Source organism: Terrapene carolina, unplaced genomic scaffold (genome assembly GCF_002925995.2).
Source record: "Terrapene carolina triunguis isolate 2854851 unplaced genomic scaffold, T_m_triunguis-2.0 Scaffold95, whole genome shotgun sequence".
NCBI classification, from domain to species: Eukaryota; Metazoa; Chordata; order Testudines; family Emydidae; genus Terrapene; species Terrapene triunguis.
In genome coordinates, this window is record NW_020664446.1 from 22,185,995 (window position 1) to 22,211,391 (window position 25,397).

General features: G+C 45.5%; 1 protein-coding gene across 1 annotated transcript in view; it reads right to left on the reverse strand.

The window, feature by feature from the left end:
• Positions 1 to 25,397, reverse strand: part of CUNH10orf90 (chromosome unknown C10orf90 homolog) — a 176,191-nt gene that overhangs the window by 33,985 nt on the left and 116,809 nt on the right. The window lies entirely within an intron of this gene.

Genomic DNA, 25,397 nt, shown 5'->3' on the forward strand with positions numbered 1-25,397 from the left:
CATGAGTCAGTCCAGCATTATTATTTATTGACTAGGACAATGTGCTCTGTCTTATCCAAAATTTCAGGGTCATAATGGTCCCTGACACAAGGGTCTTACAGTCTAAGCAGACAAACAATATATGTGTATAGAAACACACACTTTACAGAACGACAGCTTAAATCTCAAACGCGAAGAGTGCTCTGAGGAGGAATTTGAATGAGGAGACAGAGGAATTCCAAGCATTAGGAGCAGCATGGAAAAAGGGCATCAAGATCAGAGAGAGATAAAGGGGATCAGTTAGGTGAGATTTATTTTAAGTCCCCATGAACTGGTCCCTATATTCCTGTGAGGTGTGCAATTGCACGGCCGTGCACCCATCAGCATGGTTCTGGCCTTATATTGTTAGTGATGTGCATATATTTCCTGCTGGTGATCCATAACAGGAAGTTGGACCGGGACCTCAGGACTTGAGGGGGATAAAAATGACCTGGATTCATCCAATATTTGGAGAACAAATCTGAGAGGGCAGGCAGACTGGAGACTTAGGTAGTGTGGGGGCAGGAATGGGAGAGAAAAACCTGACTCAGGCCAAAAATAAGAGACAGGAATTTTATTGTCTTCTCTCTGCAACATACAGAAGTACATTTAACAAGCTACTGATGTGTCGTGGAAATCACATTTAGAAATACTGGCCACGTGACCCTCTGTCTTTCCAGCCCCAGTACTACCCCTTTTCCAATAAATCCCAACTCTCTCTAAGTAGACCTTTCCCTGCTTTCTTGGGATAGGGGGATGTAAGACTAGCTGTATCACATGGCACCACGCCAAGGGATGGGCTGCCTGGTCAGTTCCCACCGAAGACACCAGAAGCCAGAGGAGTAAATAGGTGACCTAGTTGTTCCCTGAAGAGGAGACACAAATGACAGAGGGTTAATTTTCCCTCTACACTCCATCCCTGAATAAAATCTGCCATGAGGTAAGAGATGACTGATCAGGGACATGTTGGGCTCTCCCCCATCTCTAACAGATTATGAATAAGTGAAGGTTTGGGGTGAGGTGGTAGTCTTATGTTTCCAAACCACTTTGCCCATGTTTAATCTGTACACAAGTGATTAAATAAGAAACATATTTTTCCACATAAAAGTAGACGTGCTGTACATTTATATAATGACCTGATTGGTCCATATTTTCTTACGTGTCATCTTATTTCTGCAGGAGAATCAAAGAAGTAAAAGGACAGAGAAGATCTTGTAGGTCATCTAGTCCATTCCCTTGCAATGATATTCAACTTGTATTGTCCTTTTAATTTCATCCCATTACTCCTAAATACGTCTCTCCCGTCTCCCCATCTATCTTAATATCTGAGCAACTCAGTCTTTAATGTATTTTTCCTCACAACACCTCTGTGAGGTAGACAAGAACTATTATCCCTGTTGTTGTTGTTTTTAGATTGGGAACTGAGGCACAGAGAGATTAAGTGATTTGCGCACAAAGTCTGAGGTAGAGCAGGGAACTGAACCCACATATCCCAAATTCCAGAGTAAGCCCCTAACCTTCTAGACCATCCTTCCTGAAAAACTTATCTTCCTCCTTAGTGTTTACATCCTTCAAATATTTGCAGGGAGTAATCCTATCCCCCCACCAGGAAAAATTTTGGATACAGGGAAAGACTGGTGGGGTCGCTGAGTGGTGAAGGGCAGCAGAGATCATCTCTAGGGAGAAATAGAAAAGACCACCTTGAACAGACTCAGAATGATGGATGGAGGGAAAGGAAGTGCAGGAGCAGAGGAGGAAAGGACAGTAATGGGGAAGCTGCAGGCAGCATAAAGCAGCAGAGGGAGTCTCTACCCAAAGTACTCCTGAGGGAATTCTGCACCACTGAGCATGCACAGAATTTATGTGTCCCCCCCCCAGATTTCTTTGCTTCCCCACAGAAAAATGACTTTCTGAAGGGGAAGCAAAGGGAAGCCACAAGAGCAGTCATGTGACCCCCCTCAGCAGTATGTTTCGGGTGCCCAGGGCAGCCAGCAGAGAGGTAAATCATTGTGGAGCAGGAGGCGGGACGAGGGAAGACCCAGCTGCTAGTCCTGGCTGGGCTGGGGAGGACAGTACTTCCTCTTCCCCTGCACGGCATCCGGGTCAGGCCCACCCACAGATTTCTCCCTCAGCTGCAGGAAGCTCTGCAAACTCCCCCTCCCTCCGCTTCCTGAACCCATCGCTCCTCAGCTGCAGGGGGAGCGATCCCTGTACAGGGAGCTGCATCCCCATCTGCCCAACCCCCATGCATCCAGACCCCCCCATATCCAGACCCCCCTGCCGAGCTCTATCTCCCTCATACCCAGACCCCACCACTGAGCCCCAACCACCTTCACCTGGACCCCCCTGCAGAGTCCCATTACTATTGCACCCAGAACCCCCCAACAGCCTCTGTAAATCCATATCCCCTCGCACCCAGTTTTTTTCTCAGTACTTGTACAAGTGTAAATATCTGAATATGATAACTCACAGTGGGCATTCTTGTAATTAAGGACAATGGACCTTAATGCACCTTGTTCCTGGCTAACACATAAAGCAATCAGGTTAAGAACAGAGCCGATCTGGCAAATCCCTCTCCCCACCTTATGAATTAGCTAGTCTTTCAGTTCAAAAGATGCAGCCAAACCCAGCCCTTCCCTAGAAAAAAAAGCAGACACAGACTTGGAAGATGAAAAAAAACGCAAACCAGCTGTCAATTATTTTAGCTAATGTATGCAGATGAAATAATGCATTAAAAAAAGAAAAAGGCAAAGATGCTTAAAGCTGAGATCACAGCGTCTCATTCTTCACATTCTGGGTACTTTTTCCATGTACCGTGTGGGGAATTAAGCATGTACCTCTCATTAAGTCTATCTGGAGTTGTATATCTAACTCCCCAAGCAACAAACTGGAGATATATATATACCCCTCTGAGAACAGCTAGAATTGCCACTGGCTGAGTAGACAGAGATGTTTTTTCTATTATCCCAGCTGAAGAAAGACTTTAAAACCAATGAACAAAGACATGAAAGTGTAATGCTTTGGGAAACACATGAGAACAAAGCCCACAGAAAGAGAAAGCAGAATGACTGCCATTAATAAAATTTGCTAAAAATATTTATCCTAGCTGTAAATAGTTGAACTAAAAAAGAAAAAGCAAGAGCAATTAATTAAACTGCAACAAAAGTTATTTCTGCCTCCTGATGCAAAAAGCAGAGTACAGATCATTTTTCAAATAAGCACTTGATGAAAGTACCAAAACCCAGCCTTGTAACAAAAAGAGGGAAAAGGTTAGAACTGTTCTGTAAAATTGATGGTAGGTTTTCAAATGTGACTAGTTTCTTGATGACACTAAAATGCACATATTTTTCACTGTCATGTGCTTTTTTATTTTTTATTTTATTTGCTGAGTATTTGCTTGTAACTAAAAGAAAGTGACCTTGTCCTGCACTAGAATACATTAAACTGTATCATCCCAAAAATATTGTCCAGTCTATGCAAAAATATACTTCTTTTGCCATTGTCTCTAAATATTCCTCCTTGCTTTACTGCATTATAATGAGGCTTTTAGGCTGCTTCCTATTATTTCATCAGGGATTTTTACAACTCATGACAAAATAACTCTCTGAAATTGATCAAAGATCATTTTAACAGCTGTATGGAACCATGAATTATCAATGACCAGCAAACAAACTTGATAGGATAAGATCAGAGAACGAGATGGATAGGTTGTTTCTTTATGTGTCATCACTGAAGTCAAACGATCACACCACCGATCTTTTTTCTAGGCTACCGGCCATTTTATATAATGGCCCAATCCAGCTAGGTGCTGAACCCCTTCTGCAAGGTAGTGGGAACTGATGGTGCTCAGCAACTCAAGCTCTGATAGAACCACAGGAGTAGCAATTAAAAACTTATGTTTTGAGAAATATTACTGGTTCCAATAGTTTGTCCCATTTTAAGTAGAGGGAATCTCAGGCTGCATCTACACTATGAGCTCTTTACTAGTATAGGAGTACCGGTATACTATAAAGGCAAATCTCTCCTTGGGCAGATCTACACTTAAAACGCTGAAGCTGGGCTGCTGTAGCACTTCAGGCCTGGTCTACACTACGAGTTTAGGTCGACTTTAGCAGCGTTAAATCGAATTAAGCCTGGACACGTCCACACGACGAAGCCCTTTCTTTCGACTTAAAGGGCCCTTTAAACCGGTTTCTTTACTCCACCTCCGACGAGGGGATTAGCGCTAAAATCGGCCTTAGCGGGTCGGATTTGGGGTAGTGTGGATGGAATTCGACGTTATTGGCCTCCGGGAGCTATCCCACAGTGCTTCATTGTGACCGCTCTGGACAGCACTCTCAACTCAGATGCACTGACCAGGTAGACAGGAAAAGCCCCGCGAACTTTTGAATTTCATTTCCTGTTTGCCCAGCGTGGAGAGCACAGGTGACCACGCAGAGTTCATCAGCACAGGTAACCATGATGGAGTCCCAGGATCACAAAAGAGCTCCATCATGGACCGAACGGGAGGTATGGGATCTGCTCGCCATATGGGGAGACGAATCAGTGCTAGCTGAACTCCGTAGCAGTAAACGAAATGGCAAAATATTAGAAAAGGTCTCAAAGGCCACGAAGGACAGAGGCCATAACAGGGACGCACAGCAGTGCCGCGTGAAAATTAAGGAGCTAAGGCAAGCCTACCACAAAGCCAGAGAGGCAAACGGAAGGTCCGGGGCAGAGCCGCAAACATGCTGCTTCTACGCGGAGCTGCATGCGATGCTAGGGGGTGCAGCCACCACTACCCCAACCGTATGCTTTGACTCCGTCAATGGAGAAACACGCAACAGGGAAGCGGGTTCGGGGTACGAGGAAGATGATGATGATGATGATGAAGACAATGAAGATAGCTCACAGCAAGGAAGCGGAGAAACCGGTTTCCCCAACAGCCAGGATATGTTTATCACCCTGGACCTGGAACTAGTAACCCCCGAACTCACCTAAGGCGTGCTCCCAGACCCTGAGGGCACACAAGGGACCTCTGGTGAGTGTACCTTTGTAAATATCACACATGGTTCAAAAGCAAACGTGTTTAATGATTAATGATTAATTTGCCCTGGCAATCGCGGCCAGTACAGCTACTGGAAAAGTCTGTTAACGTGTATGGGGATGGAGCGGAAATCCTCCAGGGACATCTCCAGAAAGCTCTCTTTCATGTACTCCCAAAGCCTTTGCAAAAGGTTTCTGGGGAGGGCTGCCTTATCCCGTCCGCCATGGTAGGACACTTTACCACGCCAGGCCAGTAGCACGTAGTCTGGAATCATTGCATAACAAAGCATGGCAGCATATGGTCCCGGTGTTTGCTGGCATGCAGACAACATCCATTCCTTATCTTTCTTTGTTATCCTCAGGAGAGTGATATCATTCACGGTCACCTGGTTGAAATGGGGTGATTTTATTAAGGAGACATTCAGAGGTGTCCGTTTCTGCTCGGCTGAACAGAAATGTTCCCCGTTGTTAGCCACGCGGTGGGGGGGAGCGGTGAAGTGATCATCCCAGAGAATTGGGTGTGTGTGTGGGGGGGGGGGGTAGTTGGGTTTGTGCTGCATGTTAACCCGGAAACCCCAGCCCCTCCTTTTACATTGCAAACCCATTTTAAATGGCCAACCCAATGGGTCCTTGGTATGGGAAATGAGGGCGCTGCTGTTTGAAACCATTCCCACATGTTATCAAGGTTAAAAAAGCCAAAAGACTGTGGCTTACCATGGCTGCCTGCAAGCCGAATTCTGTTGCCTGGCACTGCGTGAGTGATCTCTCACACCAAACCGGCAGGTCCTCAATATAAGAGGAAAAATGAGACCTTCTAATGAAAGCACATGTGCTGTGTAATGTGAACAGCAAAATTTAATGTGAGTGTACCCATTGTTCTCTAAAATGTGTCTTTTTTAACCACCTCTCCCTTCTCCTCCACCAGCTGCAAATGTTTCTCCTTCGCAGAGGCTAGCGAAGATTAGAAGGAGAAAACGGAGGATGCGGGATGATATGTTCATGGAGCTCCAGATGTCCTCCCACGCTGAAAGAGAACAGCAGAATGCGTGGAGGCAGTCAATGTCAGAGTGCAAAAAAGCACAATATGAATGAGAGGAGAGGTGGCGGGATGAATCGCGGGCTGAACAGAGCAAGTGGCGGGCTGAAGATGATAGGTGGCATCAGCTTGCAGACAGAAGGCAAGAGTCGATGCTCCGGCTGCTGGAGCATCAAACTGATATGCTCCAGCGTATGGTTGAGCTGCAGGAAAGGCAGCAGGAGCAGAGACCGCCGCTACAGCCCCTGTGTAACCAACAGCCCTCCTCCCCAAGTCCCATTGCCTCCTCACCCAGACGCCCAAGAACACGGTGGGGGGGGCCCCCGGCCACCAGTCAGTCCACCCCAGATGATTGCCCGAGCATCAGAAGGCTGGCCTTCAATAAGTGTTAAAGTTTTAAAGTTTTAAACTGCAGTGTGTCCTTTTCCTTCCCTCCTCCCCCTCCCATCCCGGGCTACCTTGGCAATTATCCCCCTAGTTGTGTGATGAATTAATAAAGAATGCATGAATGAGAAGTAACAATAACTTTATTGCCTCTGCAAGCAGTGCTTGAAGGGGGGAGGGGAGGGTGGGGTGGTTGGTTTACAGGGAAGTAGAGTGAATCGGGGAGAGGGGCGGGGGGTTCATCAAGGAGAAACAAACAGAAGTTTCACACCGTAGCCTGGCCAGTCACAAAACTGGTTTTCAAAGCTTCTCTGATGCGCACCGTGCCCTGCTGTACTCTTCTAACCGCCCTGGTGTCTGGCTGCGCGTAATCAGCGGCCAGGCGATTTGCCTCAACCTCCCACCCCGCCATAAACGTCTCCCCCTTACTCTCACAGATATTGTGGAGCGCACAGCAAGCAGCAATAACAATGGGGATATTGATTTCACTGAGGTCTATCCGAGTCAGTAAGCTGCACCAGCGCGCTTTTAAATGTCCAAATGCACATTCCACCACCATTCGGCACTTGCTCAGCCTATAGTTGAACAGGTCCTGACTACTGTCCAGGCTGCCTGTGTACGGCTTCATGAGTCATGGCATTAAGGGGTAGGCTGGGTCACCAAGGATAACGATAGGCATTTCAACATCTCCAACGGTTATTTTCTGGTCCGGGAAGAAAGTCCCTTCCTCCAGCTTTCGAAACAGACCAGAGTGCCTGAAGACGCGAGCATCATGTACCTTTCCCGGCCATCCCACGCTGATGTTGGTGAAACATCCCTTGTGATCCACCAGAGCTTGCAGCAGCATTGAAAAGTACCCCTTGCGGTTTATGTACTCGGTGGCTTGGTGCTCCGGTGACAAGATAGGGATATGGGTTCCGTCTATCGCCCCACCACAGTTTGGGAATCCCATTGCAGCAAAGCCATCCACTATGACCTGCACGTTTCCCAGAGTCACTACCCTTGATATCACCAGGTCTTTGATTGCCCTGGCAACTTGAATCACAGCAGCCCCCACAGTAGATTTGCCCACTCCAAATTGATTCCCGACTGACCGGTAGCTGTCTGGCATTGCAAGCTTCCACAGGGCTATTGCCACTCGCTTCTCAACTGTGAGGGCTGCTCTCATCCTGGTATTCTGGTGCTTCAGAGCAGGGGAAAGCAAGTCACAAAGTTCCATGGAAGTGCCCTTACGCATGCGAAAGTTTCGCAGCTACTGGGAATCGTCCCACACCTGCAACACGATGCGGTCCCACCAGTCTGTGCTTGTTTCCCGGGCCCAGAATCGGCTTTCCACGGCATGAACCTGCCCCAGTAACACCATGATTTGCACATTGCTAGGGCCCGTACTTTGTGAGATGTCTATGTCCATATCAATTTCCTCATCACTCTCGTCGCCGCACTGCAAACGCCTCCTGGTTTTGCTTTGGCATGTCCTGGCTCTGCATATGCTCCAGGACAATGCACATGGTGTTCATAGTGCTCATAATTGCCGCGGTGATCTGAGCGGGCTCCATGATCCCAGTGCTATGGCGTCTGGTCTGAAAAAAGGCGCGAAACTGACAGAGGGAGGGAGGGGCGACTGACGACATGGCGTACAGGTACAGGGAATTAAAATCAACAAAGGTGGCTGTGCATCAGGGAGAAACACAAACAACTGTCACACAGAATGGCCCCCCCAAAGATTGAACTCAAAACCCTGGGTTTAGCAGGCCGTTGATTTCACGGAGGGAGGGGGTAGCAAATGAATACAGAACAAATCTGGTCCATCTATTTTTTACATCTTAAGCTGGCAGCAGATGGTGCAGCATGACTGATAGCCCTCGGCATCTTCTGGGTGCTTGGCAGAAGATACTGTACTACGACTGCTAGCCATCATCATCAACACGGTTCAATAGGACTGCCGGCAGGACTGAGTCTCCAGGAGACAAAGCATGTCTGCCCAGGTGCCTCTGATTGAACTGGAATACGACGATGACGGATACCAGTCGTAATACACCATCTACTGCCAAAAGGCAAGGGGCTGCTGCTGTGTAGCAATGCAGTCCCACGTCTGCCAGCACCCAGATAGCCGATGAAGGCTACCAGTCATACTGCACCGTCTACTGCCAAAAGGCAATTAGCTGCTGCTGTGTAGCAATGCAGTACCACGTCTGCTGGCACACAGATGACATATGGTGACGGTGAGCTGAGCTGAGCTGAGCGGGCTCCATGCTTGCCGTGGCATGTTGTCTGCACAGGTAACCCAGGTAAAAAGGCGCGAATCGATTGTCTGCCGTTGCTCTGATGGAGGGGGAGGGGCCTGACGACATGTACCCAGAACCCCCCGTGACACTGTTTTGCATCATCAGGCATTGGGATCTCAACCCAGAATTCCAATGGGTGGTGGAGACTGCGGGAACTGTGGGATAGCTACCCACAGTGCAACGCTCTGGAAGTTGACGCTAGCCTCGGTACTGTGGACGCAGTCCGCCGACTTCATGCACTTAGAGCATTTTATGTGGGGACACACACAATCGACTGTATAAAACTGATATCTATAAAACCGGCTTCTATAAATTCGACCTAATTTCGTAGTGTAGACATACCCCAAGTGAAGACGCTACTATACTAACGGGAAAGCTTCTCCTGTCGGCATAGTTAATCCTCTTTCTCTATCGCTGGGAAGATTCCTGCTAGAATCTTACTGAATCGCCAGCTCCCTCTTGCAAAGGAAGTACTTCCAGAGTCTCAGTGTAGCTTCAGACCATCACAAGGCACCACCGTGAGGCTCTGTGGAAAATCATGTTAAAGTTTGGCTGCCCAAGCAAATTTATCACCATTGTAAGACTCCTCCACAACCAGATGACTGCTTCCATCCTGTGCAGTGGCTCCACCTCTGAGCCCTTTGTCATCCAAACTTAAGTAAAATAAGGTTCTGTACTGGCACCCACACTTTTCTTCATTTTCTTAGCAGTTATGAAAACATTAACCCAAGACCGTCTACCACAGGGCATTGGCATCCAATATCGGACTGACAGCAACCTCTTCAATCTTTCTCGTCTCCATGCCAGAATTAAAGTAGTATCAGCAACAATAACCGAACTCCAGTACGCAGATGATTGTGCTGTAGTTGCACACTCAAAGGAGGATCTACAAACAGCCCTTAATTGCGTCTCTGAAGCTTACAAAAGCCTAGGGGTAACTCTGAACATCAGCAAAACAAAAAATTCTCCACCAGCCAGGCCCCGGTCAATCATCAGACCCAGAAAGGAAGATCTACATCAGCAAAAAAGAGCTGGAAAATGTAGAATATTTTGCCTATCTTAGTAGCCATCTCTCACAGAGGGCAGACACAGACGTCAAGATTCAGCACAGAATCCGCTGTGCCAGCTTTGGCTTTGGCAGACTGTCTCACCGGGTGTTCAACAATCACAACCATCAGAACACACTCTAGACTTTTAGTTTATAAAGTGGGGGTAATCCCAACTCTCCTCTACGGCTGTGTGACTTGGGTGACCTATAGAAAACACCTGAAAAACCTGGAACACCAGCACCAGCAACTTTCTTCGGAAGCTCCTCAACATAAAGTGGGAGGAGTGTCGCACTAATGTCAGTGTTCTCACAGAGGCCGACATCTTCATTGTAGAGGCCTTGATTATCCAGCACCAGCTGAGGTGAAACGGGTACTGTGTGTGCATGCCTAATGTACGCTTACCAAAACAACTGCTGTACACCCAGCTCACCAAAAGAGAAAGGAAATGGGGAGGCCAAAATAAATGCTTTAAAGACATTCTCACGATAAGCATCAAGAGATGTGGCATCAACACCGCACAGTGGGAGACAGCAACCCAGGATAGGGTAACCTGTGAAGACTTGTCAGAGAGGGAATGTCCACTTTTGGACAAGGAAAATCGCCTTGTCCTGTCACAGAAAAACACCAGAAAAGAAAGGAAAGACAACCGGCACGCAGCCATCGCGGCCCAACCCTGACTTCCAACACCACCTGCAACATCTGCCAATGATCCTGTGGCACAAGGATTGGACTCCTCAGTCACCAAAGGATCCATAAAAAATAAAACCTGTGAAAGATCATCCTCGACCTTGAGGGATCGCCGACGAATCCACCTTTGTGAGAGGCAGTAGCTATGTCAACGGGAGAAGTCCTCATGTCAATATAGTGCTGTCTACCCCAGGGGCTAGGTCGGTATCACTGTGTCACTCAGGGGTGTGGATTTTTCACACTCCTGTGCGACATAGTTATATTCATGTACATTTATAGTACGGACCTGACCCTAGCGTGGACACAGGTATACCGGCAAAGCTGCTCTTTGTATCAGTATAGTAAAACCACCAATGCCTCTCCCACCAGATGAAGCAAGCTAGACTGGTAAAAAGACAGCTTTGCCCACATAGCTGCATCTACACTAAGGACTTCTTCCAATTAGGGATCACACTTCTTCATGTCCCTGACCAACATAGCTATGCTGGCAGAAGTCTGTAGTGTAGACATAGTCTCTTTCTCAAACCCACACAGTCTTTAAAGCTGGAAAGGAATCTTTTAAGTGCAGCCACTGTATATAATAACACAGTGTTTTAAAAATCCCAAAACATTCTGGATGGTTTACATTTTGTACAGAGCTCAAATTGGGGCCATATGCGCATATATGCTGTATAACCTCTGCCCCCAAAGCTGGCAACTTCTGCTCCAGAATTGAAGCTTTCATTTAAAGCAAAAACATAAGTCTCAAGCTCTTATGATTGCAAACAAAACCTTCAAAACATGAACCTAGTATAACTATCGCAGTACACAAAGAGCTTGAAACAATAGCTCTGAAAGGTGGGAACTGCACCAGTGATCTTAATGGGGTGTTAATTCAGATGCCCCGTTACGTTACTATAAATGTCAATATTGTTAACTATTTCATTGTTGTTCAAAGCATGTAAAAAAATAGTGGCAAACATTGTGAAGATCTGTACAATCTACACTTGGAACAATATCATCTCTTTTTTTTACCCAGTCAAGAAGAAATCAAGCCCAAGTTGTTTAGCGGAGACTAGCAGGACATTTGAGTCCCACTGCCTGGCACTCAAGCCAAAAATATCTCATTAGCTGCCTTTCAAAGTTAATTTTTCAATATAAATGAATGAATGGGTTCTGGGGCAGCAGGGTGTGCAATTTAGAATTTTCACCTCTGGAAACCTACTATAGATTCAACAAAGCCTCGTTTGACTTTCAAGCAAAGATGTATTTTGTGACCCCCATCCATCTCACTCTTCATTTATACACATCACAAACCACCACAAAATTCATCCCAACTGGCCAGTTTTGCTCAAGGCCTAAAACAAGCTTAATAAGAGCATTTTAGGTCACAAATAAAGGGGAACAATTGAGAGGCATCATGGTCCAGTGGGCAGAGCACTGGACAGAGAGTCAGGAAACCTCTGTTCTATTCCCAGCTTTCTGACCTGCTGTAACACCTTGGCCAAGTCACTTCAGCCCTGTGTGTCTTTGTTTCCTCTCTCACATTTATCTGTCTTGTTTAATTACAGTTTAACTCTTCAGGCAAGGGACTGCCTCTTACTACATGTACATATAATGCTTAGTACAATGGGACCCAGGTCTTGGTTGGGCCCTCTAGACACTACTGTAATACCAATAATAAATAATAGCAACAATAATAAAAAGGGCACTAGTAGAACTCTGCGTGAAGCTTGTGGAAACATCTGCCTGAACTATCAGCTTATAAATAATCACACTGCTTTGTGGGGGTGGGGCAGAGAAAAGAAGAAAAAGGATCTATATTCATACTGTTTATTTGTATAAATTCCTTCTTACTCTGAAAATAAATGTTTTTTCAAAAAAATGCTTTAGGAGCTGAATCTTTTGCATTGCTTTTTTGGTAGTTAAAATGGAAAAATGTCAGTGGTGCTCTAGGAATCACATATTTTCCATTTCTAGGACAAAAATGGTTTGTTTTTGTGAAAACTAACCTGTGATTGTGAAAAGCTGTCTTTGTGAAACAGCAGTCCGAAGGTGTACGTAGGCATTGTCCCTTGAGGGTCCAGCCCTGAAACTTGAGCTGAGTGGATGGAGGCCCATTGATTTCAGTGCACAGAGGTAGAGGGCTCCACCTACATGCAGCTCATTGCAGGTTTGGGGTTTAACCAATACCTGATGTTTCATAGGAAGGTGAAAAAAATCCCGTAATGTATCTAATCAAGTGGCTAATAATGCTTCACATAATAATAAGCACTCCATAGTGCCTTCCAATTTAAGATCTCAAAAGCACTTAATCAATTAATTAATCCTCTCAGCACTATTTTGTGATAGATAAAGGAATCACACTCAACACTAGTGTAATTATACAGATACTGTATAACAGCACTGCAGTTTAGGAAGGACATGATGCACTGATCTAGCCCAATGCTGCTTCAATTGAGAGATTTGATGGAATAAGAGCACAATGTGGAACAACTGCATCAGAATGAAGGAAAATAATTCTGCCTAACACCTGTACGTGCAAGAGATCCTCTTATGCCTTGAATCATTAGATTTGACCATAAGGTATCTTATGTTGAACAGCTACAGAATATTTTAGTGGCTATGACGTAATCCACCAATATTATTTGATTCAGCCTCTTGCATCAATGAGTTCTGCAGATTAATTCTACACTGCATAAAACAGAGTTTTCTTTTATTTAGTCCATATTTACTGTGGTTATAATTTTGAGTCCTCCCCCTTCTTCTTGTAATTTAGGGCAGGATAAAAGAGGAATGTTCAGTTTTCATTAACCCCTTCATAATTCTGAATACCTCAATCAAGCCCCTGTTAATTATTCTTCTTTCCATCATAATTAATCCTAGAACCATACCTCGAACCATCTTTGTTGCCTTTCTTGTGGTGTCTTTTTGGTCATGCTGTAGCAAAGCAATATCTTTTACAAAACAAACATTTCCAGGTAGTTGATCCTTAGGCTGACTGGGTCTCTGTTGATATTTTTAAGAAAAATTATGAAAATGGTTATTATTAAGAAAATTATGAAAATTGGCTGATGCATTTGTGAGGCTTTTCCATAACATTTTAATATGCTCTCTAGATTAGACATTCATATTCACATCATAATGATGTCACACTAGAAGCTGTTACACTATATCGTAGTGGCTGAGAAGGTATTTTTTGTGCTAATTTTTATAAAAAAAAATTCAGTGTGACTCAATACAATGAAATGGCTCTTGGGATTTTAAAGTGACATACACTGGCCACATGGTATTCTGATCAAAGCATATTAAGGGTACCTCGTTATTCACTCAACTATTTCTGGTAAATTGCCATAGCCAGACTGAGCCAGATTCTCATCTCATTTACAATAGTGTGGCTCTGTTAGGGAGATTTTGACAGCCCAGCAAAACGCCTAGGCCAGTACTGGAATATCGATTATTATGCTTATTGCCAAACACATGTAAGTTAGTAGGCCTTTGTAGCAGCCTTAGCATAACTAGGCAAGCCAGAGGGGAGTGGTTTGAGTGATCATGAGAAGTGAGCATGACCCTGCTGCCTTCCTAGTTAGGCTCTCTTTTGAAATTGCTGAAGTCAGTCTCTTTAAAAAAAATAGGAAGTCTAGCTATATCTTTGGACTGTTGTTGTGTGGAAATACAGTTGCAGGACCAACAGATTAAAAGTGCTTGCTTAATGGATTTTTGTTTTGTTTTGTCTTTTTTTATTGACATGTTGTTGATGTAACTGTAGCAGTTACTAACATAAAAGGGGTAGATAGGTCTGAGGAATTTGGATTTGACCTTCTGGACATCTCTTGGAATCCCCAGCGACAGACGGATAGCTGGCCACTTGAACCTCGTCATTTGACCACTCAAGACCCTTCCAGACTGTGGGTAACTATTGCTTGGGGGCACTCTAAGGGTACATCTATACCCAGCCGCTAGTTCGGCGGCTGGAAATCGAAGTTCTGGGTTCAACTTATCGCGTCTTGTCTGGACGCGATAAGTCGAACCAGGAAGTGATCGCCGTCGACTGCAGTACTCCAGCTAGACGAGAGGAGTACCGCGGAGTCGACGGGGGAGCCTGCCTGCCACGTGTGGACCGAGGTAAGTTCGAACTAAGGCACTTCGAACTTCAGCTACGTTATTCACGTAGCTGAAGTTGCGTACCTTAGTTCGAATTGGGGGGTAAGTGTAGACCAAGCCTAACACTTTTGCATATCTGTATGTGCTGGAGATCTAATAAAATAGTAATTTTGGATAAAAGCACTTTGGATTTGTGCCAATCTTTAACCAGATGGACAGGCTGTATCCCCAGTGATTTATCTCCTGACACTACCCCACAAAGAGTAAAGTTGCCAAGAGCTTTGGGTTGAGAGAACCCCATGTAACAGCTCCATTGACTTCAGTGAAGTTACTATTGATTTACACTAGTGTAAGTGAGAGGAGAATTGGGTCCACTGACTCCACATAGCCCATTTGTCTAATTATCTAAAAATGCTATCTTGTCCTCCACTATTTGTCCTGCAAGTATCAATGAATGCCTGAGGTTACCTTAGCAGCATCCACAGCATAGTATTTTAAATCTGTACAAAGTGTAGGCAGATCAGAACCATAGTATTTTTCACTCACTTTGAACAAGTGCAAATGACTGAAAAAGTAGGAAGACAGGAAACTATCAGGCCCTAGATTTTCACCTGCCAAAATGAGAACAGTCTATATTTTAACTTTTGTCCCTACCAGACAAGCTGTTCTCTTTTTGAATAAAAGATCAATTAACACTATCAGTTTCATTTATGGAAAAACTAAAAGAGGCTCCGTGGAAAATTCCAGGAACTTGGAATATGATTTTGTACTGGATTAATGCCTAGAATAGCATAAATGGGGCAGAAAGGAATTCCAGACACAAATGAATGTGATTTTCCTTTCATCATCAAGAGAAAATAATGGAGCCTGATTCATGCATGTCAATGAGAGCTTTGTCATTCACTCCAGTGAGTGTAGGACTGGGTCTAATGTTTGTTGCAGGATAAAAGCTTGATTGTACAAGGTGCTTCCCAGTCAACTTACAAGTTACTGCAGGATCAGGCCCTAAAATGAGTGGGATGAGAGGGACTCCATGGCTAATGTGAAGGGCTCTTTATAGTCTTATACAGTGGAGAAATTGTTCAAGAACAATTAGTTCCATGTCAAAATATTATGGTTGTGATTACAGCCAAAGTCACAAAGGCAACTAATGACCTGCTGCTGAAGTACCAGTCATGTAATTGAAAGCAGGTCTAGGGGCTGCTTTGGGGGTATATTCTCCCCTTCATTTATATGTTTATCTCCCATGATCTCTAATGGGAGCTATATAGCAACATGGAGTGGGGGTGGGGCAAGATAAGATGTTCTTTGATTCCCACATTTTTGCTAAATAAATAATTAACCAAATTAAATGCATGCAAGTTCTGTTAAAACTTGGGCTATTCCCTCATTTTTCTTTTAGACATGATGAGCCTCATCCTCTCACTTCACTCCACCAGATTCTAGGATGACAGGGAAATTGACAATCATAGTTTAAATGAAAGAGCAAAACTATAGGGTTTAATGCTCTGGCTATTTAAGACAAGTAAAAAGATTGCCCTGAGATTAGGGGACATTCTATATTGAAAAGCATAAGGGGAGAGAAGAGGGAACCAAGAATAAGGGATTTCTTGACATTGCTGACTACAAGTTATACAGCTAAGCCTCCATCTTGCAAGTGCTGAGTAACTCCCGGAGTCAATGGAAATTGAGGGTGCTTAGTACTTACAAAGGTTACGCAGTAGATTACAGGATTGGGACATTTTCCTAAAACTGTTGAACTAAAACCATCTAATGTGAAATATACACAATGACACAAAACATTTAGAGCTAGAAAAAACTGACAAACTCCCTCTTTTTAAATGTATACCAGCTGAAGTAAAACATCAAAGTACTCCTTTTAATATGCTTTTGGGCATGTGATCCTCGGCTCTGAACAAGTCAGCACCAGCTACTACTTCCATAAAGCCCCATTATGAACATTTTGGGCCAGATCCTCAGCTGGGGTAAATCAGCATTGCTCCATTGAAATCAACAGATATATGCTGATTTACAGCATCTGGGGATCTGGCCCCACATGTTTAGCAAGTGTACACTAAAGTGAAATCTTCTGCATCATACTTCACATTCTGCTCTGTCTTCACCGCCACTACCTCTACACTCAAACTAATACTTGAGAACAAATTGGCACCAGCTGCAGCTACTCAAGTTGCTGAACAATAAATTCCATATTGTAATTAATGGGTCTTATGTAATATTTTAAACGCCAAATCATTTTTTTCTTCTAATCTTAAATTCTAGGCCTCTGTGTGGTGACTTCCTCAAGGGCAGATGATCAAAAAAAAAAACTTCAGAAACTCACTTTTTTTTCCATTGTAACCTTTCCAATGTATTCAGTAACTGAAAATAAGTACAATACTACTACTACTTTCCACTCCTATGCCTTAGTAACAAATTAGGTTAGCATGCTAACCATGAACTCCCTTTAGTTTAAAGGTGACCTATACATATTTCAATAAAAATGAAGAAATTTTATCTTTATGGGCTGAATGCCCCAAATATCCAGGAGAGTTCAATGTATAACTATTTTTTAAACCGACTTTTTTTGCATTTTAGGTACCCCAAAGATATGTCAGCTTCTCTGGAATCTAGCTCAGCATTTTTACCACACTCACCACCATGATATCTGAATGTGGAAGTTGAGTGCACATAACATCGCATGTTACAGGCGTTTGTCCTTTAATAGTCTATGAGACCAGGTACATGGGAGTTCAGGCAAATGACAAGATGTTTTTAGTTATACAGTGAAGTTTTAAATAACGTTTTAATCATCAGTTTATAGCCAAGTACAAATATTAAATATTTTTTAAACAAATAACAGACACATACTTAACTATGGCATCTTGAAATAAAATAACTGAAAACCAGTTCTCTTCCCCTTTAACTAAGAAGACTTGTGATCAGATATCTATGTTGTCCATGCAAGAGCTGATGGAACTCTTCAAGCTCAAATACTAGTTGATAGGACTCTTTTTGCTCCAGCATTAGTTGAAGGAACTCTTTAGCTCAAGAATGAAAGCAAGTTTACAATGTGTTGGGAGACATTTAGCATTCCACAAGATCAGCTCCTTTCTTAGCTTTACTCGTCCATTTTCTTAGGGTATGTCTACACTACGAGGGTAATTCGATTTTACTTAAATCGAATATGTGGAATCGATATTGCAAAGTCGAACGTGTGTGTCCACACTAAGGACACACTAAGGACAGTAATTCGACTTTGTGAGTCCACACTAACGGGCGAGCGTCGATATTGGAAGCGGTGCACTGTGGGCAGCTATCCCACAGTTCCCGCAGTCCCCGCTGCCCATCGGAATTCTGGGTCGAGCCGCCAATGCCTTCTGGGTAAAAAAAATTTGTCGTCATCCGTCCGTCACTAACGCCCTCCCTCCCTCCATGAAAGCGCCGGCGGGAAATCAGTTCGCGCACTTTTCTGGTCAGTGACAGCGCGGACGCCACAGCACTGCGATCATGGATCACGCTGCGACCATCGCTGCACTTGTGGCCGTTCTCAACACCTCGCAGCTTATCATACACCTTTCCCTGAGGCAGATGAAGAGTAATCAGGCGAGGAGGCTACGACACCGCCGTGATGGCCTGAAGTCGGAGAGTAGCACAGAGCTGTCAGAAACCACGAGCCCCAGCGCCCAGGACATCACGGTGGCAATGGGTCATGTGGATATCGTGGAACGGCGATTCTGGGCCCGGGAAACAAGCACGGACTGGTGGGACCGTATAGTGCTTCAGGTCTGGGATGAATCCCAGTGGCTGCAAAACTTTCGCATGCGGAAGGGGACTTTCCTCGAACTTTGTGAATTGCTGTCCCCTGCCCTGAAGCGCCAGAATACCAGGATGAGAGCAGCCCTCACAGTTGAGAAGCGAGTGGCCATAGCCCTCTGGAAGCTTGCAACGCCGGACAGCTACCGGTCAGTTGCGAACCACTTTGGCGTGGGCAAATCTACCGTGGGGGTTGTTGTCATGCAAGTAGCCAAGGCAATCGTGAAGGTACTGCTCCCAAAGGTAGTGACCCTGGGAAACGCGCAGGTCATCATAGATGGCTTTGCCGCGATGGGATTCCCAAACTGCGGTGGGGCTATCGATGGGACTCACATCCCTATCCTGGGACCGGACCACCAGGCCAGCCAGTACATCAACCGAAAGGGCTACTTTTCAATGGTGCTGCAAGCACTGGTGGACCATCGGGGACGGTTTACAAACATCTACGTCGGATGGTCGGGCAAGGTTCATGACGCTCGCGTGTTCAGGAACTCTGGTCTGTTTAGACGGCTGCAGGAAGGCATTTACTTCCCGGACCACAAGATAACTGTTGGGGATGTGGAGATGCCTACAGTGATCCTCGGGGACCCAGCCTACCCGCTAATGCCCTGGCTCATGAAGCCCTATACTGGCGCCCTGGACACAGAAAAAGAACTGTTCAACTACCGTCTCAGCAAGTGCAGAATGGTGGTGGAGTGTGCTTTTGGCCGTCTCAAAGGGAGATGGAGAAGCTTACTCACTCGCTGTGATCTCAGTGAAACCAATATCCCCATCGTTATTGCAGCTTGCTGTGTGCTCCACAATCTGTGTGAGAGCAAGGGGGAGACCTTTATGGCGGGGTGGGAGCTAGAGGCAAATAGCCTGGCTGCTGATTACGTCCAGCCAGACAGCCGGGCCATTAGAAGATCCCAGCGGGACGCCCTGTGCATCCGGGAGGCTTTGAAAGCTAGGTTCCTGAGTGAGCAGGGCAACCAGTGACTTTTCAGTTTGTGGACAGAAAAGCTGAACCTGCCCCCGTTTCTTTACCCAGTTCATTTTCACTATCCTCTCCAGTTACATACCCCCTTCACCCCCTTCCCAAAAAATAAAATCATTTAGATTTTGTTAATGAACACCGTTGTCTGTATTGCTGTTTTCGCGGGAATATTTTAAACCTGGGACGCAGACTGTGGCGGGGGGCGGGTTTAGGGTTGTGATGCAAATGATGCTTCTAAACTCCCGGAATGACAGGCTCCGCACTGGTGGACTGGTTATTTCAATGGAGCCTGCCAGCACTCCTGGGGGGGACTGTGTGTATGTGTCGGCTATGTGACTTTCTGGCAGGGGGGGTAGGGTTACAGATCCCCTGCTGCGTGGATCTGTGATCCATGATAAGGACCGCTGCATAAGATCTGTAACTGCCCTCCCCCGCCACAAAGTCACAGAGCAACCCCCCCCCCCCCAGAACATGAAAAACACCTCCCAGACTGACCAGGGTAACCAGTGACTGCACTGTGTATGTGTCCTGATGCTGGACCTGACACCGCCTCTGTACCCTGCTAAAGGTCACTGTCCTGTCCAATTACCAAGCCCCTTCCCCCCCTCCAGACAGACTCTCCCTCAAAAGAACCTGACTGAAACAGTAATGGAGAGAAACAAACATTTTATTGCGAACCAGACATGAAACGTGGGGTGTGAAACTTGGACGGGGGCTTGTGTGAGGTGGGTAGGAAAGGACTTATGAAATTTTGGGGAATGTCAGCCTTCTAGTGCTAGAGAAGTCTGCAGGGGTTGACTGAAAGTTTTAACGGCCCTTGCCGCCCCTCCTTCTTTGGAGTTTGGGTGAGGGTGGTGTGGGACTTGGTGGCGGGTGAGGGCGGTTACAGATAGACTGCAGCGGGGCTCTGTCCTCCTGCCTCCGGTCTTGCAGAACATCCACAAGGCGCCGGAGCGTGTCCGTTTGCTCCCTCATTAATCCAAGCAGCTTTTCAGTAGCCTGTTGGTCCTCCTGACGCCACCTCTCCTCCCGTTTCATGACTGCTCGGTGCATTTGTGACAAGTTCTCCCTCCACTGTGTCTGCTGGGCTGCCTGGGCTCGGGAGCATCCCATTAGTTCTGAGAACATGTCTTCACGCGTCTTCTTCTTCCTCCGCCTAATCTGCGTTAGCCTCTGGGAGTGTGCTGACAGGCTGGGTTGGGAGACAGTCGCAGATGTGTCTGTGTGAATTGTAAAAAGGGAGTGAATTCCTGAGACAGATAAATGAAATTGTATACAAAGAACCTAGTCTTTCTCTGTGAACAAGACCATGCACTGAACCTCTCACATGCGCACTCAGGACAAGGTCGAATTTTCGGCCGTCGCCTTCAGTGCCTGTGGACTTGCGGAGGTCTTGGAGTGTTCAGAGAACTGTGGCTGGAGACCTGAACTTCTGGAGCGGGCAATCATGGTAAGCCGCAGACTTGTGGCTGCTTAAAACTCCAGCAGTAGCACTGGCCTCCTTTCACATTGAAAGCAATGCCAGTCTCTGCTGCCAGCAATCAGGACAGCATCAACTCTGCCCCTGTCCCACCCCCTCGCGGCTGTCCCAGGGAAAGATCCCTGTATGCTGCCCCTCTCCCTCCACCGCGTGGCTGTCAAGCAGTCCCAATACTAACATTCCCCTCCCTAATTCAAAGCAGGGCGTCATGAGCGACATCACCCTCCTGAGGATCCCGGACACCCAGAGAGAACGCATGCTGCGGGAAAGCATGCAGAAACCGGGGCCGTATGCCGCCATGCTATGTCGTGCGATGATCCCGGAGTACTTGATTGTGGCGTGGAGGGGACATGTCTGCTACCACGGAGGGCCCACTAAGATCGCCCTACCCCGGAACCTGATCAACAGGCTTGAGCTCTACCTCCACGAGACCTACGAGGAGTTCTCCTACGAGGATTTCTCGTCGATCCCCGGCCACATTGACCGGATTTTCGCGTAGGTGCACTAGGACTTTGGAGTGGAGCGTCTTGGGCCTGGGAATCATGTAGTAACGGACATTGTGAAAATTTTTTAAAACACTTGGGACTAAATTGAGAAGAGCCTAAGACAGAGAAATCATGAAAACCCATTTGTTACCTTTGTAAATATTCCTGTTTTGTACCTGATTATTTTTTTACTAGTTTACAGAACTTTTATAAATGTACATTGTTAATAGTATAAATATTACCGTTCTGTTTTAAATAAATGTTTACATGTTTACAGCACTTACTGCTTGATCCTTCCCCTGATTCTGTGTCCGGGGTAAGGGATGGGGACGGTTGGTACGGGATCTCGGTAAGGGTGATGAAGAGCTCCTGGCTGTCGGGGAAATCAGCGGTGCCAGCGCTGTCGACTGCCTCGTCCTCCTCATCTCCTTCTTCATCTTCCCCGTCCGCTGTCATGTCCGACGAGGAACCGGCCGCGGACATGATCCCATCCTCGGAGTCCACGGTCAGGGGTGGGGTAGTGGTGGCGGCCGCTCCCAGGATGGAATGCAGTGCCTCGTAGAAACGGGATGTGTGGGGCTGGGATCCGGAGCGTCCGTTAGCCTCTTTGGTTTTTTGGTAGCCTTGTCTCAGCTCCTTGATTTTCACGCGGCACTGCGTTGCATCCCGGCTGTAGCCTCTCTCTGCCATGGCTTTGGAGATCTTCTCGTAGATCTTAGCATTCCTTCTTTTGGAGCGCAGCTCTGAAAGCACGGACTCATCGCCCCACACTGCGATGAGATCCAAGACTTCCCGATCCGTCCATGCTGGGGCCCTCTTTCTATTGGATTGCACGGCCATCTCTGCTGGAGAGCTCTGCATAGTTGCCACTGCTGCTGAGCTCCCCTCGATGTCCAAAGAGGAACTGAGATTCAAACTGCCCAGACAGGAAAATGAAAATGAATTCAAATTTTCCCGGGGGTGTGGCTGGTCAGAGCATCCGAGCTCTGACTGCTGTCCAGAGCGTCAACAGAGTGGTGCACTGTGGGATAGCTCCCGGAGCTATTAGCGTCGATTTCCATCCACACCTAGCCTAATTCGATATGGCCATGTCGAATTTAGCGCTACTCCTCTCGTTGGGGAGGATTACAGAAATCGATTTAAAGAGAGCTTTATGTCGAACTAAATGGCTTCCTGGTGTGGACGGGTGCAGGGTTAATTCGATATAACGGCGCTAAAGTCGACATAAAAGCCTAGTGTAGACCAGGCCTTAGGCTGCCTTAATCAAGTAAACTTGTGCTTTCATCTCAACAGTCCTTCAGCTAAATGACTGACAGTCAGAAGCACTCCTCTTAGGTCTATGACACCATCTCTCTCCTCTGTCCCCTTCATTGATTCACACCTTCCATTTACCACCTCCGTGTGTAACATGGGTGTCATCCTTGATCCTGAACTTTCCTCTCCCAACCCTTATGGGTGCCTATCCCCAATTCTGCAAAGTTGCTTATGCATGTGCCACTTCACTTGACTTAACTCTACTGAAGACTTCATCTGCAGAATTCCTTCACCACATCTCATCTCCATTATGGATGCTTCCTTCTCTGTGCTCTTCACCAGTCTCAACTCCCTAGATTCCAGCATGTACAGAATTCTGATGTCTACCTTTTTGCCCACACTAATAAGGGCGACCATAGCACCTCCATCTTCAAACATCACCAATGGCTCCCTATTCATTCCATAATCCTATTCAAAATTGCTTCTACTGTTTCAAATGGTTTAGCTCCACCCTTCATCACAACAGAACTTGCCCATCTCCACTTCCCTCTCTGCTCTCCTCACTAATCTGGCACTGGCTCTTTCCCTGGCTTCACTTATCCTCATGACTAGGGCTGTCCTGGAGTCTCCAGGAATTAAATATTAATCTTTAATTAAAGATTATGTTTGTGATGAAACCTCCAGGAATACGTCCATCCAAAATTGGCAACCCTACTCACCACTCTTGGTGGGAGAGCCTTCTCTGCAGCTTCTACCATCTGAATTAGATTTCCTGTATCCCTTTGTCTTATTGAATTTACATTTCATATCACATTTTACTCTCTGTATTCCCTTTCCACACCTCAGTTTCTGTCTGCTTCTGCTATGCTTCATTATGTTATGCTGGTCATTGGTTTTAGATATAACACCAGCATAAGGACTAATATGTACTGGCTTAATAGATGAACTGTTCTGCTCAAATTAACCCAGTATAAATTATAGATATGATGATCAGAGGCTCATGAAGTCACCCTACAGGACCAAGATTGATATATCAATGTTAATAATCTGCATTAGTTTTAAAAAGACTTTTATTTAATTCAAAGGTTAAAAGGAACTTTTAAAACAGTTTAATTTATTTTGCTTTGCTCCTTTTAAAGATTCAGTCTGCACAACCAAATAGGACATGTAAAATTTATATATTACTGTGAGCCAAGGATTTCTTGATGACAACCGGCAGAAGGCTCAAGGGGCATACAGGTTACAGGAATCCTTGGGGTGTGGTATTTACATTCTAGTTCACCAAAGAGGGTCATGTAGGGTTTCTACTGAAAGCCTGTGTCACACTGATCATCATAGTCTTTGTGAAATACGTGTGCAGACAATATACAGTGAGATATACATATTGGAAAATATGTTCTTAAGGCCTTGTCATTAAAGGTGGGTCACTCAGAAGTAGCACCTTGAAATAGACTTCTCCAGACAGGAGATGGGAGACACTTATCTCCCTGGCTGACCATTGTGTATTGTGTATTTTACCACAGAAGTCTATTCACATACTGAGTCAAATGCTAATTAAGAGCTCCAAGGGACTTCAGAAGGAAATTACCAGGAAAGGGTAAACAGCAGGGGGTGGAGGGAAAGGTGGGAGAGGGGACACCCTATTTTAGAGGTGAACACCAAAGGACTAGTCTGGTATATCTGGAGGTGCAGAGAGACACTCTGGCATCCTTCACCTGAGTGAGGCAATCTGCCAGCAGTCTTGACCTCATGAAAGAAGGGTCTCAGCAATCCTGGTGGACAAATGCTGTGAGAAGGACTTTGGGGTATGTAGTATCCTATCAGATAAGAGTGTATCTTTTTAGTTGAGTGTAGATTCTACAATGTATGTTATGATTTTATTTTCTACATAACAAATAGAAATATTGGAAACAAAGGGTTATCATACAAATCCCTATGCTTTGCTAAACTTAGATTGGTTTATAGTGAAAGCAAGTATAAGTGCTGTGTGTTAAGTGGAGCTGTGTACCAAGGTGTGACTAGTAAGCTGTGTACCAACATGTGACTAGTATTCCTTTGGGAACAGCAGGCCTAGAAATTCTGTGAGTGTCTAGTGGATAAGGGGAGAGATATTGGATACTAGATATGATGGTGACACTCAGAGGACTTGAGGATTGGAGCACCTGTTACTAGCCTGCAAGAGGGACAAAAAAGCCCACATGGGCTGACAGGAATGCTTGTGTTGCTTGTGGCAGGTGGTGCAGGGAGCTGACACCTGGCAGGCACAGATAAGGTCCCTCATGTTAACGGCACATGGTAGTGAGATGCCTCATAACCATGTGTAAACCCAGGAAGCGTCAGAATTACACACACACACATACACACACACACACAAAACCTGCAAGATCCCATGTTATTCTTCTTGCAAGCTAAGGTATGAAATTAAGACTTAAAAAGATCTTTATATTCCTATCGAGTTGAAATAAGACAAATTATTTTTGTATTTTAAAACTTACCTTGTATTTATGAGACATCAGGTAAGCTACATGATACCACACAGCTTGCAATGAAAGTTTAAGTTATATCTCATTAAAAGTTATGACCAGACTCAGACTGGCAAACATTTAATTGCTGAGGGCACAGTTTATGACCTCAAACGGTCCTGATGTCAACATGATCACCATGAGAATGAAGCTGACGTGGTTTGTGATATCATCAGGAACTTGAGATGTGTATGTAGCTTCAGTTAGGCTTAGTCTGTATTGTAGTTTATGTATGGGGATGGATTCTACGGATTTTAATAAGAAGACTATTTTGTATTAAATGCACATACAGGCTGAGAC